Source organism: Mirounga leonina, unplaced genomic scaffold (genome assembly GCF_011800145.1).
Source record: "Mirounga leonina isolate KUSES-001 unplaced genomic scaffold, KU_Mleo_1.0 Mir_488, whole genome shotgun sequence".
NCBI lineage: Eukaryota > Metazoa > Chordata > Mammalia > Carnivora > Phocidae > Mirounga > Mirounga leonina.
The window spans coordinates 3,529,333-3,545,305 of NW_023270777.1; the positions used below are offsets into that span (position 1 = coordinate 3,529,333).

Here is a 15,973-nt window from a genome sequence, read left to right on the forward strand (position 1 = left end):
GGGGGGGGGGGGGGGGGGGCGGAGACAGAACTGGGGACCCACGGGCTGAAGAGGGAGACTTGAAGAAGGTCTTGAGGGTTGGCCAGGAGCCCTCTGGGGCTGGGCTCCCAGCAGGTGAGCCCCAGGTCACTGGTGTCTGGGATCCCCCGGCTGGCCCCCCACCCCGTGGTGAGCAGACGAGTCTCCTGCGAGCCCAGCACTGGACCCAGCTTCTGGGTCCAGTGAGGGAGTAGGAAAGAAAGAAAACATGGCCCTTGTCCTCAGAGCTAACCATACCCACAGTCAGTGGAACCTAAATTAAATCGTTGGACCATGACACACAGTAGAAATATATTTACCATTATGAATAATGACCTAGGACGCCTGTCTATCCATCATCCATCCGTCCATCCCTCCATCCCTCCATCCAAGTCGAATGCACCCTTGCTGTGTGTGACTCACCCTGATATTCCCTAAACTTTTTTTTTTAATGCTGCCCCAGAACCCATTACCCCATCCTAGACCCGCTAATGGGTGGTTAGGGGTTAAGCACCGGCCACCCTGGGGAGCTGAAACCAACACGCTTACACGGGTTAGCAGGTCTGTGTGCTTTGGGTCAGCAGGCAAGCAGCGGTCATCGCATGGACAGGTGGAGAGTGAGGGGGGGCTCAGAGCCCAAATTGGGGACCCCTGTGCAGGTCAAGGAGGGTGATGACTCAGACTAAGGTAGGGGGGGTCTGGGGGAGATTTGGGAATTTAAGAGTCCACAGGACTTGGGACTTGGTGATGGGATATGTAGCAGGATGAGGAGGCGGGAGGGGGTGACTCCTTCGCGTCCCACCTGCACTTGCTGGCAGATGTCCTGGAAGGCAGCTGGGTTTGGGCTCCCGAGAGACCCGAGTTAGGGGGTGGGGGGAGGCAGTGGGACATGCATCAGGAGAGCAGCCCAGCTTGTTCTGGAAGAACCGCAGCTTCGATTAGGGCGATCCTGGAGGGGAGACGGGGCTCAAGGAGGAGAACAGGCATGGTGATGCTCTGAACATCTGAGCAAGCGGGGCCTGCGAAGAGCCGGGGACGCGCCTGGCAGGAGCGCTCGTGGACATTGGTGGGGTTCGCGGCGGCGGGGCTGTGGGTGGTCTTAGCGTGGTGCTCTGGTGGGACCGCGGGACGAAGCAGGCGGAGTGGGGGGCGGGCCGAGGTGAGCTGGAGGGGAGGCCCGGGGGAGCCAGGAAGGCCGGGAGAGCAGGTGGCTGCCGGGCGGTGTGGGCTGGGCGGGGGTGCTTGACCTGGGGAGTCATCCAGGGAGTGGGAGACAGGGTGACAGGTGTTGACTCGGCAGATATTCCTGGGGACCTATTTCGTAGCAGGCCCTGTGTCCCAGGCCCTGGGGGGCACAGCAGGGAAGCAAAGAAACACAAAAATAAATTCCTGCCCTCAGGGAGCTTCCGTTCTGCATGGCGGGGGTCCCGTGAGCGCAGGTGCAGGTCTGTGTCTGCGGTAAGACGATAGGACTGGCGAAAGTGCCCGCGCACAGCACATGCGTGCGCGAAGCCACGTGTGATGAGGACGCAGCAGGGGTGTGGGAGAGCGGGCCGTGAACTTGCGGTGTTCCGGGTGGGGGCAGCAGAGGCCCCCCGGGAAGGGACCGCTGAGCACTGAGCGGTGAGGTGTGGCTGTCTAGGGGCGCCTGATGGCCACAGATTTATGGTTGTCCCTCTTCCCTGTGGTGTGACTTGCCCAGAAAGGCCGGCTGTGCGGGCCGGAGTAGAGGGGAGAGGAGGAGGTCATGGCCATGAAGGGGCCACAGACCCAAAGGCCCCCTCGGGGGGCTCTGACCCTGCACGCTCCCTGAGCCCTCGCCTTGCTCGCGTCCTGTCTTATGCCTCAGTTCCCCCTTCTTCTTGCTGTGTTGGAAGCTCCGCGTAACGAAGACGAAGGAGAATCTGGGGACGGGGTCTCGTGGGCGAGTAGCATCGCTCTTAGTGGAGAAAACTGGTGACCATCACTGTGGCCGCTCAGAGATGTTCCTCCTTCTGCATCATTGTCGCCTCTGCTCTAGGCAGTGTCGTTCCAGAAAGATGACCACAGTGAGAATCCCTTCAAACCCTGGGCACAAACCACGCCGGACCAGGGCTGGAACGGTCGTGTCTTAACCCTGGAGGGCCTTCCAGATGCGCTGGTCATGCTTCCCCAGGGACTGAGTCTCAGGAGGCCCAGGGTCGCCCCTGCGGTGACCCTGCTTGACATTCCCCTGGCGGAGCATGCTCAGTGTGTTGTTGTCTGCTTTTGTATCTGTCTCCCCGTCAGGGACCCAGGCAGGGCACGGCCGGTGTCTGAGCCCTGTGTCTTCTGCATGCACTAGGTTTCCCACGGAAGCCTGCACCAGGGGTGTCTGAGTGATGATAGTCACTCTGGTCACTGGTCCCGTGTTCGCTGCTGGAACAGATGGACACCATTATGGCCCCCGTTTCCAGAGAAGGCAACCAAGGCACAGAGAGGCTCACGCGCGTGCTGCAGATCAAGTACACCGTGCTGGTGTGACAGGCGGGGTTCGAATGCAGGTGCCCAGCTCGAGGCTCACCTTCTTCACTGTGTTTTACAAGCCGTATCTCATCTGATAAGAGAGAGTGTTCATAATTCCTTCTCTCTTTACGGACAGGCGGGGTGGCAGAGCGGCGGGGCCCGGCCGGTCAAACAGGTGCACGACGCGAACAGGCCCCTGAGCCCCGTCTCAGCATCTCCCTCCTGCTTCAGTGGCTTTTGCTGATCAAGCAGACATGAAACCTCTTCCCTCGCCCCGACTGAAGCCCCAGTGAATCCCGTGATTGCAGCTTGTTTGCATTTGTGAAGTTAATTGGTTTTCCAGACAGAACCACAGACCAGTGTCCCTGCCGCCTGCCCACTGTGCACTCCCATCCCCGGGGGTCCTGACAGCCAGCCGCCCAGCCATCTCGGGTCCCAGTGCGGGCCGGGGAGGGGGGCGCGGAGGAGGACTCGAGAGGCAGGATGGCCGTGAGGACAGCCGGCTCCCCGGCTTGGGGCAGGCGGATGAAATCCGAACTCTGGAGGGAAATTTACTGCACAATAAAGAAAGAATGGCCCGCTTTGGGGACAATTAAAGCCACATTACTGTGGAATTACAGAGGGCGCCCGGGGAATTAGCCAAATCCAAAGCAGCCAGAAGCACCAGGGCCAAGAAATGTGGGGCGTTCACATGCGGCGCCCCCCCTCCTTGTACAGGGGACCTCTCTGGTTCCCAAACCCCCTCATTTTAGGGCAAGAAAAAAATATTTCCAAAGACTTTACCTGAGGGGTACCATTGTCAAAACAACCCTGGTCCAGCTCAGCCTGTGCCTTAAATAGTTCTGGTTTCAAAGCCACCTGAGTCACCGTGGAGGTCCAAGTGGAGGCCGAGCCCCACTATTTGCAGCTGGGAGCCCAGGACCATGCCCAGGATTCGGATCTGGAGCCGAGCAGGGGCCCTGTGGGCTCTGCCCGGGGCCTCAACATCCTCGCCTGGAAAATGGGCTGTTTGTGAGGCTGTCGGGCTGACAAAGCATATAAAGTTAAGCCTCCTTAGTCCTCCATCTCTTTTATTTTATGGCTTCTTCTGGTGAAATAAAAAGGGAAAGCTGTAGGGTGTGGGACGTTTGGAAGCATGAATGTGTTAGTACATTCCCCTCGCGGAGAGGAAGGGGACCAGGAGATGCTTCTGTGGTCACTAGCTGGCTTCGGGGCTGGGGGACCCTTCCGGAGGCCTCTGTACCTTTCACGACATCCCTCAGTCCCCTATCATGGCACACCTGGCCGGCGGGGGGGCGGGCATCAGGGGTGGGAAGCAGCTGAGGGAGGGGCAACTTCAGGAGAGGTTGTGGAGCCTGGGGCTCACCTTGGTGCAGAGACGGGCCCCAGGCCGGTCACCTGTCTCTGCTGTTCTTCGTGTGTGGAAAATGGGCCCAGGCAGTCGGGAAGCAGTTTCCCCATCTATGCGGACTGCCTCCTGCCCTCTACTCCCACTCCTTGCCCACCTCCTCCAGGCCACGGCCGGGAGGGAGGTGTTCGGCTCCGCCGTTGGCACTCTGGACAATTTGGAAGAGGAAGGGGAAGGGGTTGCTCAGGAAAGGACCCTCCTCTTTTCTGTAAGGGCCAGTCCCTTGTTTGGTTCTTCCCTGAGAGTTTCAGACTGATAGAGCCAGCAAGCCACTGGGGTGGCTTGTTGTCCTAAATCCAGGGGAGGTGTTCAAAGTGCTCAGTAACCCTTACTTCCCGGCGCCAACCATCATGGAGGTGCCAGCCGCATACAGCTGTGTTGGGGCATTTCCATGGTAGATCCGTCAGCCCTAAAGCCTTTGAAACCCTTTGAAAGAGTGGCTGGTTTTTTTGTTTTTGTTTTTTAGCTAAGCCCCCATTGTCCCGCTGTCATTGCACTGATCTGAATGCCCAGGCAGAAGATGCTCGGCGGCAGAGCCATCCTCTGCCCAAGAGGAGGAGGTGACCGTAGTCCCCGGGGCCATTTTCCCTAGATAACTAGGACGTCATTCCAGAAGGACCATTGGGTTTGTTTTCTGCGAATAAAGCCCCCACATTTGCCCGCTTTCGCTGTCTCCTTCAGACATACACAGCCCCTACCCCAAGGACGCAGGGTCAGTTACAGATTGGAAGATTTCTTCAAGACACCCCTTCTACCAACGCATGTGTAAGAATGGTCACCAGGCTGGTCCTAGCCTCAAACCTGGAACGATCTCCCAGCCCAGAGGCAGAAAAGTGTCTCCTCCAAGGCTGAGTTGGAAGGGACTTTATCAGCCTCGTTCTGCCTTGTCAGAGCTAGAATCTCCTATACTGCATCTCTCTACTTGAATGCCTCCAGAAGCGGCAAGATCACTCTCTTCCCCGGGGGGGCCCCTTCTGTCCTGTGGTCGGCCACCTACATTCTTCAATGACATGATGCTTAATTAAAGCCTTTAATTGTGATCTCGTGAACACTTTACCGATATCTAAATACATGATACCTGATGGTTTGGTTAAAATAACTGGATTCAGAATGGGGGTGAAGACTTGTGGGTCCACTCCACTGCAGAGCTTGCCCCAATGAAAATGGGTAAAGCATTTGGGCCATTCTGATCATAATTACCTTCCTCCCCCTGTTTCTCCCTAAATGGCAGTGTGGTTTCCCCCTGGGGATCTTTGCATGGGAAATTGGGGCATGCTGGGGAACAGTGAGCCCCCGCAGAGCCTGGTGGGGGCAGAGAGGCGGCCTATCCGCTCAGCACTGACGGTGGTGTCCACGGCCAGGAGGACACTTTGGGGGTCATGAGATGGGCAGGGTCTGCCCCTACTGTCACATCTCAGACATGTGATTTCTGTCCTCCTGGAGCAGATGAGGAAAGGGAAGTGATTGAGAAAAGACAGGTTGGCATTGACCAAGCAGGGACGGAAGCCTCAGGCAATCGTGGGAATGCAGAAAAGCCTGAGCAGACCTCTTCCCTCCCGCTCCTGCTAAAGCGCGGGACCCCCCGCCACCCTCTGGTGGGACTCGCAGATACCCAGAAGATCACAGCTGCCTTTGATTTAAAAAAAAAAAAAAAAAAAAAAGCTGTTATGTAAAGATCACACATTTCAGGCAAAGCACGCATCCGATGGGGATCTGGAAGATGCTGGAGATAGGATGGCCTTGCAACCCTCGGGGCATACTTTCAGCAGAGAGTATTTGTTGAAATTCCACTGTAACTGAGCATCCCCGTATATTTATTTGCTGAATCCAGCGAACCTAGTTGGTAGAGCGCATTTGGTGTTGACCCGGCGCGACCCCCCAGGAGCCCGCTTTCAGCCTGTCCCCATCCAGGGGCAGGGGGCTCTGGCCTCTGGGCTCACGAGGCGCCGTGCCCTGTGTCAGATCCCTGGAGTGGTTTGGGCTGCAGGTTAGGCTGGTCTCCGGAGCCTGCAGCCGGAGTCAGAGTTGAAATAAATAAATAATAGGTCCAGCACAGGAGGGATGCTGCCCGTGGGTCAGCAGTGTCGGGAATGGGAAAGGTGTCCTGAGAATCGAATGTGTTTCCGCCCGGTGTCACGGGGGCAGAATCCACTGCAAGTCATTAAACCTCCCTTGCCGCCAGCCTCGCCCACGGCCGCTGGAGTCCGGCCTCACATCTCCAGCTCGGCATGTGCCAGATCCGGTGATGGGACCCATTACAGATGGGAAATGACTCTGGGAAGCCAGGGGTCAGGTTTGGCCAGTGCGGCTGGCAAATCAGCCCTCATATGTCCGTTTAATAAAACACAGGGACTGTGTGCACCACCTCTGGGGAAGCGGGCTTGGAAGGGAGCCCCTTCCGGGCAGGGCGGACAAGCCACAAGGCAAAGAGGATTTCGTGGCCACCAAAGCCCGGGAGGGGAGCTTGGCTCAGATGACCTAGGTTCTACTTCGAGAAATTTCTCGGCCTTCGGGAATGCGTTCCAGCGGCCGCACGCAGGGGTCTATCAAGCTTGGTCCTGCCCACGACCATGCCGCTCTCGCGTGCTGGAGGTCTGGAAAGAGCCCTGAATTAGGAGTGCCCCTAACGAGTTCCAGGTCCTTGGCAAAGTCCCTTTGCCAGTTGGGGCTGCATTTTTCTCATCTCTTCGACAGAGGGTAAACTAGGAAATGCTGAAAGCCCGCACCAGCTCCAAAAATCCTGTTTTTTCCCTTGGGGGACGACATCCCCTTTTCCCTGTGAGGATGGGGATGGAGTGGGGGCGTTCATACGGGGTCCTACTGTAACGAAGAAGCAAGACCCCCTCGTCTCTGGACCTCTGCTTTGCAGCCAGGAATATCCTTGAGGGCAAGAGAGTTTGCATCTTGTAGTTAGCGGCCCCCCCCTCCGCAGAAGGCTCCAGAACAGGGCCCGGAAGGTTCCGGAACAGGGCAGCAACAAGGTGAGAAGAGCTTGAAGGGGGATTTGGGAAGGAGGGCCATTGGAGTCAGGGAATGCCACACAGTGGGCCCGGGCTGGAGTGTCCCCGCACCCCGCCCCTGGGGGAGGTGACAGGGCAGGGCCCCCTCCGCCTGGGGCGGGGCTCTGGAAGGGGCCCGGGAGGGAGGATCTAAGGACGGAGGGCTGCAGACAAAGGATTGATGACTGCTCCCGGCTCACCAAAGCCTCCTTGGCATTTCCTCCACCAAGAGGGGTGAAGAGGAGGATGTTTGTGCGGCAGGAGCCCTGAGTTATGCCTTAAGGCCTGGGCAGCGCGAGGAGCTATGGCGTCAAAGCCTGAGGGGAGGCAAAGCAGCCAAAAAAGGGCAGAGGGAAGAAAACCCGAAGATGTTTACAGAGAGAAAAAGTCGGGGGAAAAGTGACGGTGAGGTCAAGCCGATTCAGGGGGTGGCCCTGCGCAGCCCACAGTTCCCGGATGCCTGTGCCTGGGGGACAGCGGGGCCGCTGACCCGGGTACCCCTGACCCCCGCCCGCGGCCCGGTCCAGCCCCAGCTCCCCACCAGTCTGACATTGGGGTGGGGGGCCCCCATGATGGGCCGCTTTCCCTGCCCAGCTGGAGTCCACGTTTGTGCTGGAAGAAGGGGGGAGCCCCACAGACCTGAGATCTGTCCCCCACTCCCAGTCTGTCCTCCAGCAGCCAGGAGAGGGTCTGGCTGGGTGGTGGTGGTGGCGGGGGGACGGGCTCCCAGCCGCTCTTTTGTCTGACATCTTGACAAAGGGGCCGGCCTTTCCCAAGCCCCACAGGTGTGAAGAGCTTGTTACGCCTAGTGTTTGTTCAGCCCTATTAGTGGCCTGAAGGACTGTTGACAGAGGGCCCCTTTGTGTGCAGACTGGGCTAAAGCTCTCTAAGTCCTCGGCAAACACAGGCCACTTATCTCTGGGGACTTTATCAGAAACCATCTAAAGCCCGCCGTGGCTGCTGGGAACCCCGGCCTCCTTGACTGACGTGGGGGACCCGGTTTCCCACTCTGTTTTTATGGCTCATTTTCCCGACCACCTTGATCCACCTCTTGTAGATTCTGTTTCTGATATCGGAGATAAAGCGCAGGTCCGGGGGTCAGAGTTTCTGTTTTCAAGTTGGAGCTTTTTTTAAAACAAAACAAAACCACAATACAAAACCATGCCTTGGCTCTGCAGGCCTCTGTCCACCGAAGGGAGGCTCGTCAGAGAGACTTGGGGGGTGGTCGGGGCTCCTCCCCGTGAGAACGTGGCTTCGGCGGGGCTCCCGAGCCCACCAGCCAAGATCCCTGCTGCTGACCACCAAACCACTCCCTGCCGCCCCGCCGCTCTGGGACCCCCACATGCCCGAAAGTGGATTCCTTCTCTTTCTCAGAATAGTTTCCTCTGCCTGATACCCCGCTGAGTATCCTTGCTACACCCTTTCCTTCTGGAACTCCCAGGTCGCCACTGTCCTGTTGGCTGCTCCCCTGCCCCCCCGCCCATCACCTCCTCCCTGAGCAGGTGGAAGCTACAGGATGCCCCAGCTGGGTAGCAGGGCAGACCTTCCCGCCCCATCTACAGCCTACCTATGGAATCAGAAGCTTCCAGGGCCGGGCCTCGGCCGTCTGGGTTTTGGTAGGCAATTTCAGTGATTCTCTGCACCCACGCTTGAGAACTGTCACATGCTGGGGTCTTGGGTGGATGGGGACGGTGAGTGAATGTCCCCTCGAACTGCCAACCAGAGCTCGAGAGAAGGAGGAAGGGGGCATCGTTTCGAGAGCCCCAACGTGCACAGGCGTCAACCCCCAGCAGCTGTTCTTCCTGACACTTTTTAAAAAAAAAAAAAGCGGCGTTCACCAGACCTGTTCTTGCCAGCTAACGGCAGAGACTCGGCGAGCGCGGGGACCGCGTCTGTCCTGCGCACTGTGACGTCCCCAGGTGCTCAGGCAGTATCTATGGAAGGAAGAAATAAATCCATTTGCCATTAATAAGGTGAATTGACTGTTTTCTAAATGGATCTAGGTGTGTGTGGTCATCGCTTTTCTACTCTGCTCACCTGTAGCGTAGGCATGAGAGGGTCCGGGCCCCAGAAATGCGGGGGCCAGCCCCGCCTCGCTCAGCCCCCGTCCAGGAAGGAGCCCTTGGGGAGCCCGGTTCTGAGCATCCCCCGGGTGCTGGCGGGGGCCAGATGTGGGGGTGTGAGGAGCAGCGATGGCCCGGCCTGGTCACCTCAGGAAAAGCTGAGATCTGGTCTCATACAACACGCCACAGGGGGCGGAAAGCGTGAGATTTATAAACAAGGGTCAAACCATTTCTAAATAAATAGGATACCAAATAGAGTAGCAAAGTAACAGATAAAAGGGTATACAAACTGCCTCAGACTCTTAAAAACAACTCAAATATTTGCCTCATTCTGAACCAATCGGCCAAGGAGTTGTGTCTTTCGAAACCAGACCTCTGCCCGCGGCCCCAGCGTGGACGCCTGGCCATGAACTCTACCCAACATCTCCCTGCAGGCTGCTCCCTCTCAGCGACTGGCTCATGTTCCGACCCATTTCTTTTGCTTTAGTTCCGGCCCGCTAGCCTGGGGGCTTGTCTGGATGCAGACTCCCAGGCCCAGCCCCAGACCCCCCGAAGCCGAATCTGCATTTGAACCGGATGCCCAGGTGACCCCCACGTGCAGGTCGCGTTCGGGGCAGTGCTGGCCGGCTGGAATGTTCCGTCTGTGTCCTGGTTCTCTTCTGAGGCCCCGTCCTGTGCACCGGTCCCCAGAGGGCTGAGCAGAATGCTCTCCCTGACAGTTAGTCCTTACGGCACTCAGGACACTTGGACATGACCGAAGGATTTCCTATGCAGTTGCTAGACGGCTGTCCCTCTCCCCTCTGAGGCAGAAGCACGCTGAGGGCGGGACTCTGCCCTATTTGCTGCTGGCTCCCCTGTAGTCCACCAGCTCCCCGTCCGTTCAAAGGCTCCAGGCGGCGTCTGCGGGAGGAGCGAACATCTCTCACCCCCTGGGCAATATTCAAATTTGCTCTTAGAGAGTAGCATCTTGATCAGCTGTAAGGGGTATAAAAGCTCCCATGGCTGAGACCATTACAATCTCTCCAACCCAGGCTTTCCCACACTTGGCCCTTCTGTGCCTGGTAGGACGCATACCAGCGTCCCTGGTCACCATCCTGTAGACACCAGCAGCCCCTCCCTGAGTTGTGACAACCAAAGATGTCTGTGGACGTTGCCAGCTGTCTGTTGGGAGGCAAAACTGTCCCAGCAGAGAACCGTGAGTCCCCACCCCTGGAGAAGTTGTGAACACTTTGCACGTGCTGAGCGAGTCTCGTGGTCCCTACCCAGCAGCCTCAGACAAAGTCGGTGAAGGAACCATTGAGGGAGGCAGCACCTGCCCCAGCCTGCCCCTGGGGCCTGGACATGTAGAGATTTGTCCATAATCTCAGCAGATCTGAGGGCTGTGCTTCCCCGGGGCTGGGTATCCCGGGGCTGTGGACCGGTTTCTTGCCTATGCAACCTCCAGCCTGTGGATGGTGCACACGTGGGCCAGTTACTTTGGACAGTTTAGCTGCAGATATGTAAATCTAAAATTCCTATGCTGGGGGTGCCTGGGTGAGGTGTCTGCTTTCAGCTCAGGTCATGATCTTGGGCTCCTGGGATCGAGCCCCGCATCGGGCTCCCTGCTCAGCGGGGAGTCTGCTTCTCTCTCTCCCTCTGCCCCTTCCCCCTGTTCATGCATGTGCTCTCTCTCAAATAAATAAAATCTTAAAAAAAATTATAAAGAAATAAAGCTCCTATTCTGCTAGAGCAATATCATGGGGTCGCCTTCTCAGAAGAGCTCTAGAAGGGAGGAAAAAATTGAGAGCGATCCCCTGTGCTGGGAGAGCATAGGAGGGCCCCTGGCCCCAGCCCAGAGCTCTGAGGAGGCCCATTGTCAAATGGCCTTGCTATTCTATTGAAAGAACCCCTGAGCCATGTGAAATAAAAGGGCCCCAGGGCCAGAGTCCCTGAGAGACAGGGCCAGGACACAGCTTAATAATGTCTGCAGGATCCTTTCAGCCTGGGATATCCCAGGGAGGTGTGTGTGTGTGCTGGGGGGGGGGGGGGGGAGTGGGCATTGGGAGTTAGTTTATAAGGGTCTCTCAGGAGAGGGCTAACGCCTGTTTTTGGTAAACTCATCAAGCCAATGGATGCAGATTCAGTCCCTATTGTGTACCAGGTCCTCCTTGGGGTCCTGGGAGGAATCCAGGGCATCCTAAATGTGGGTTTTTCTCCTTAAAGCACTGTAGTTGACTTGAGCAGATACACTGGTGAGTTAAAGCAGCAAGACAAGTTTTAAGTAGCTCAAAGCAACAATAAAAAAAATGTCACAAATGTCACAAAGCTGTATCTTGTCGCAATGTGGTCCAGGCAAACCACATAATTCTCCATCTGTCCTCTTTCTACTCATTCACCCATCCACCTACATACCTATCCACCCATGCATGCATGCATCAATCCATCCATCCATGCATCCATCTTTCCATCCATCCATCCATCCACTCACACACCCACTCATCCATCCATCCATCCATCCATCCATGTATCCATCCATCCATGCATGCATGCATGCATCCATCCATCCACCTATCCATCCATCTATCCATCCATCCATCCATCTATCCTGCCATCCATCCACCCACTCACACATCCATCCATCCATCCATCCATCCATCCATCCATCCATCCATCCATCCACTCACACACCCACTCATCCATCCATCCATCCGTCCATCCATCCACCCATCCATCCATCCACCCACTCATCCATCCATCCATCCATCCATCCATCCATCTATCCACGTATCCATCCATCTGTCCATCCATCCACTCACATACCCACTCATCCAGCCAGCCACCCATCCACCCACTCACACACCCACTCATCCATCCATCCGTCCATCCACCTATTCATCCATTCACCCACCCACTCAGCCATCCATCATCTACTTTCTGACTTTCCTACTTTTGCTCTTTCTTATTTGTACAATGAAAATGTATTGAGATGTGCTTTGGGTTGTAGGATGTAAGGGCAAACACTGTCCTGTAGTCAAGGAACTGGCACAACTCAGGAGAGCATTTATCCTACTTTATCTGAAAGCTTGCTGCCGAGAGCCCTCATCTACCCCCTCCTTCTGTCAGACAGGGAGCCCCTGGACAGTTGAGGATGCATCGTCCATCCCTGTCTCCCTCATGGCCTGTGGCATAGGGCCTGGCATGTAGCTGGAGCACTCAGGTGTGTGTTGAATTGAACCAGCTGGGGTGGTGGGGGAAGGAGGGCATGGAGCTTGGGGTCCAGACCAAACCAGCTCTCTCTGGGTGGCTGGGGGACCCCTGGACAGGATGCAGAGCCTGCAGGGCTCCTGGCCCTGGCTCATGGAGGTTCCTCAGAAGTTGTGCTGCCCCCTGCCCCCTTCTCCCCCAGGCTGACCTCTCTGTTCTCACAAAGCTATCCTTTCCTTCCCTCCTTGAAATCTGATAATGAAACTAATACCCAATATTTTTGCCTCCAAGAGAGGGCAGGAGATAAACAGGAAGGCATGAGGGATTAAGGTGTCTTTTTGAGGAAGAGGCTGGGGCCCAGCTGGGAGTGGGGTGACATCTCTGTGTGGAGCCGAGGGACCCAGATGGGGGCTGCTTTGCCTGATGCATTTTTCCATTTGTGTAGAGAAAATAAAACACAGAGAAAAGAAAACAAGCTGTAAAATACTTTGCAGAAGCCTGAGCATGGGCAATTGCCACTTGATGTCCCCTGACAGCTCCAAGAGGAGGTGGGAGGGAGGGGAGCCCTGCCTTTTGAAGTTTGGCCTCTGAGCTTTCTTTTGTGTGACCGGTTGTTTGGGAAGAACTTTTGTTGGTGTAAGGTGCATATGGAAGAGAGATATCACCCAGGGGTTCCCCTTGGGATGGGGAAGGGGGGGGCGCTGAGCTCCCTGGAGGGGCTCAGAGGTCAGGTAGCCCCATTGGGAGCTTGGGGGACACCTGGCACTGTCTTTACAGAGGAGGACACAGGGTGAGCATCTGCCTCCAAGAAAGACCAGAAGATGCTACTAGTGAGGCTTTTCCCGATACAAGAGAGCCTTAAGGAAGCCAGACTTGAGTGATCTTCCCAGATCCCTGTCCCTAGGCAGGTGTGCCAGGCCCTGTGACTTCTATGCCAGTAGGAAAGGTCCAGATTCTGTGCTGTAGTCCCCACTGTTCCTTCCAGGGATGTGGGTTCCTTCCTCTAGGGTAGTGGGCCAGGAGCCAGAAGACCTGGGTTCTAGTCCTGGGCCCCCTATTTACTGCCTTGGCAGTCCTGGGCTGGTGGGTCACTTAACCCTGAGCGGCCCGCAGCATCCTCATCTGGCTGAGTGAGTCCAAACGGACAGTGGATGTGCATATGTTTGTGTGACAGTCCCTTGTGCTAGTGGACAGGTGAGGCTGAGCCAGAGGCTGGAGGTGCTGAGAGACCCTTGGTGAGGCTCTCAGGAATCATTCTGTGGCCTAATTTACCTTCCAGTTGTTTCCAGACTCAGGTGTGAACTGAACCTTTCCTCCTGTGGCCCCCACAGTGCCTGCCCTTAAGCCCCGTTCTTCTCTGCTTGTCAGCTGAATGACTAATGGGCATGCCTCTAGCAAGAACATCTAAAGAAACTTGTAACGTCAGAGAGAAAAGTTAAAGAGGCAAATGTATAATTTTTAATCACAAAAGTAATAAATGAATACGGAGCTGGTACAAATTTGTGCAGCTTGTGTGGTAGAAAAGACACATAGTTTTTAATCCATCATTTATAAGAGCATTAGACGTTGTAAGAAAAAAAAAAAACCCACCTTATTTGAAAAGTGGGCAAATGGCATGAACAGGCAATGCACACACACACAAAAATATATAAAGAAAAACAAACACATGGGGAAATGTCCAACCTCATGGTAACCAAAGACACACAAATTAAAATCGTGTGTGTGTGTGTTTTCCAGACGAATTGGCAGAGATGAAAAATAAAGAGTACTGATAGCAAATGGGTCCTGTTGTTTTCTTCGAGGATGTGGTGAGACAGTAGCTCTCAGATTCTGCTGGGAGGGCCTGGAAGCTAGGACTGCCTTTCTCCAGGGCAGTTCGGCAGTTTGGATCCTGAGTTAAACATACGCGGATCCAGAAGTTACCCCAGGCAGGCCATCAGAGCAGAGCACAAATGCGCAGGTCCAAAGGTGGTTACCGTTGGTGTTTGTAATGGTGGCAAACCCAAAACAACTTAACTGCCCAGCCCCTGGGGAGGCCCGGCTTTGAAATGCACCCACTGGGGATTCCAAAGAGCCCATTGCACACACACATTCAGGGGAGACTAGACAGCCTTTCACAATCATGCAGAACAGTATCTGGCATTAAAAGATGTTCATCATCCTGGGAAAATAGGCCACGGAGGGAGATGCACGAGTATGATCCACGTCCGTAGGAAAGAATGACGGAGCTCCACAGCTGAGCAAACGTTAATTAAAGCCTGCAAGGGACGACCCCTGTGTTAACAGTGGTTGCTGCAAATCTGAGTGCGTTTTTTTCCTCTCTTTTCTGCTTTTGTTTATCAAGTGTCTGGCACTAAGCATTTCTTTAGACATTACATAAAATGCGATTTGAAACAAACTTAGCACAAAAGCAGGCGAAGCATGTTGAAGAGGGAGCAAGAGTAGACCAGATGGAAGCTGGAGTTATCCTAGAGGTCGGAGCCCACAGAAGCAGGTCATGGGCAACACGGGGTGGTCTGAGGGGGCCGCGCGGGATGCCTGGGGTGGGGGTGGGGGGGTGGAAGGAAGGTGGGTCAGGACCAATATTTGACACCAAGGCATGGAGGATGAGAAGGATGCAAGCAGATGAGCAGGGGTCTGGGGAGGAGACTGTCTCACAAGCCATGGAGGGGGCAGGTGAGGGGTCCTCACGTATGCATGGCATGTTCTAGAAGCTGAAAAGAGCTGGGGACCTCTCAAGCATCAGAGCAAGGGAGGGGGGGCGGTGAGCAGAGCTAAGGAGAGGGTGTGGAGAGAAGCAGGACCAGCTTATTTGGAGCCCTGAGCGTGTGACAACCGACTTAAGATTTTACCCAGAGGAACAAACGGGAGGGCCGTTGAAAGACTTTCAGCTGGTGATGGACATCCTCAGATTGGAGCCCAGAACTCCCGCTCTGGTGCCGGTGGCCGTGGGAAGGGAAGCAGGGCTGGGCAGGAGGGAAAGCAGATGAGGAGGATGCCCGAGGAGAAGGTGGCATGGAAGCTGGTGCAGCTTGCCCCTGAGCCCTCGGTGGCTTGTGGAGCGGCCGCAGGAGAAGACAGCCTGGTGGCCAAGCTCAAGGGAGGGGGCAGTGTGCTGGCGCAGAGCAGAAAGCCCTGGAAACCATGCAGGAGTCTGCTCAGGCTGCTGTCACCGAAAACCTCAAGCTGGGGGCTTAACCAACACACATGTCTTTCTCACGGTTCTGGAGCTGGGAGTCCAAGGTCAAGGTGTCAGCAGGGTTGGCTTCTCCCAGGGCCTCTCTGCTTGGCTTGCAGACCACCTCTCCTCTGTGTGTGTGCGCCCCTGTGTGTGCAAACTGCCTCTTCTTATAAGGACTCCAGTCAGATTGGAGGAGGGCCCACCCCCAGAGCCTCATTTTGATGTAATCAGCTCTGTAAAGGCCATGTCCCCAAACACAGGCCTGTTCACAGCTGCTGGGTTAGGGCCTCTGCATATGAATGGGGGGAGGAACACCACTGGGTGCCTCGCAAGCAGGATTGGGGCAAAAGGAGGATGCCAGCCCCACCTCCCAACTTTAAGGGGTGTGTGTGTGTGTGTGTGTGTGTGTGTGTGTGTGTGTGTGTGATGGGGCGTGCGGGCCGGCAGCTTGGGGGATGGAAATGAACAGTCTCCCTATGAGAGGGAAGCAGAGCCCTTGGCTGCTGGGTGGCTAGTAGGTGCTTCTGAGTGCAGACAGGGGAGCCAAGGAGAAGCTCCCGGGGAAGGACTGCGATCCAGCAGTGGACATAGGGGGAAGCTGGGGACAGTCTCTCCTGGGGTCCAGCAGTGGAGCTGG

At 55.9% G+C, this 15,973-nt stretch overlaps 1 protein-coding gene across 2 annotated transcripts in view; it reads left to right on the forward strand.

Annotated features, from left to right (window-relative positions):
- The window catches only part of NTN1 (netrin 1), a 154,913-nt gene that overhangs the window by 78,783 nt on the left and 60,157 nt on the right, over positions 1-15,973 (forward strand). The gene's annotated exons all lie outside the window — the stretch shown is intronic.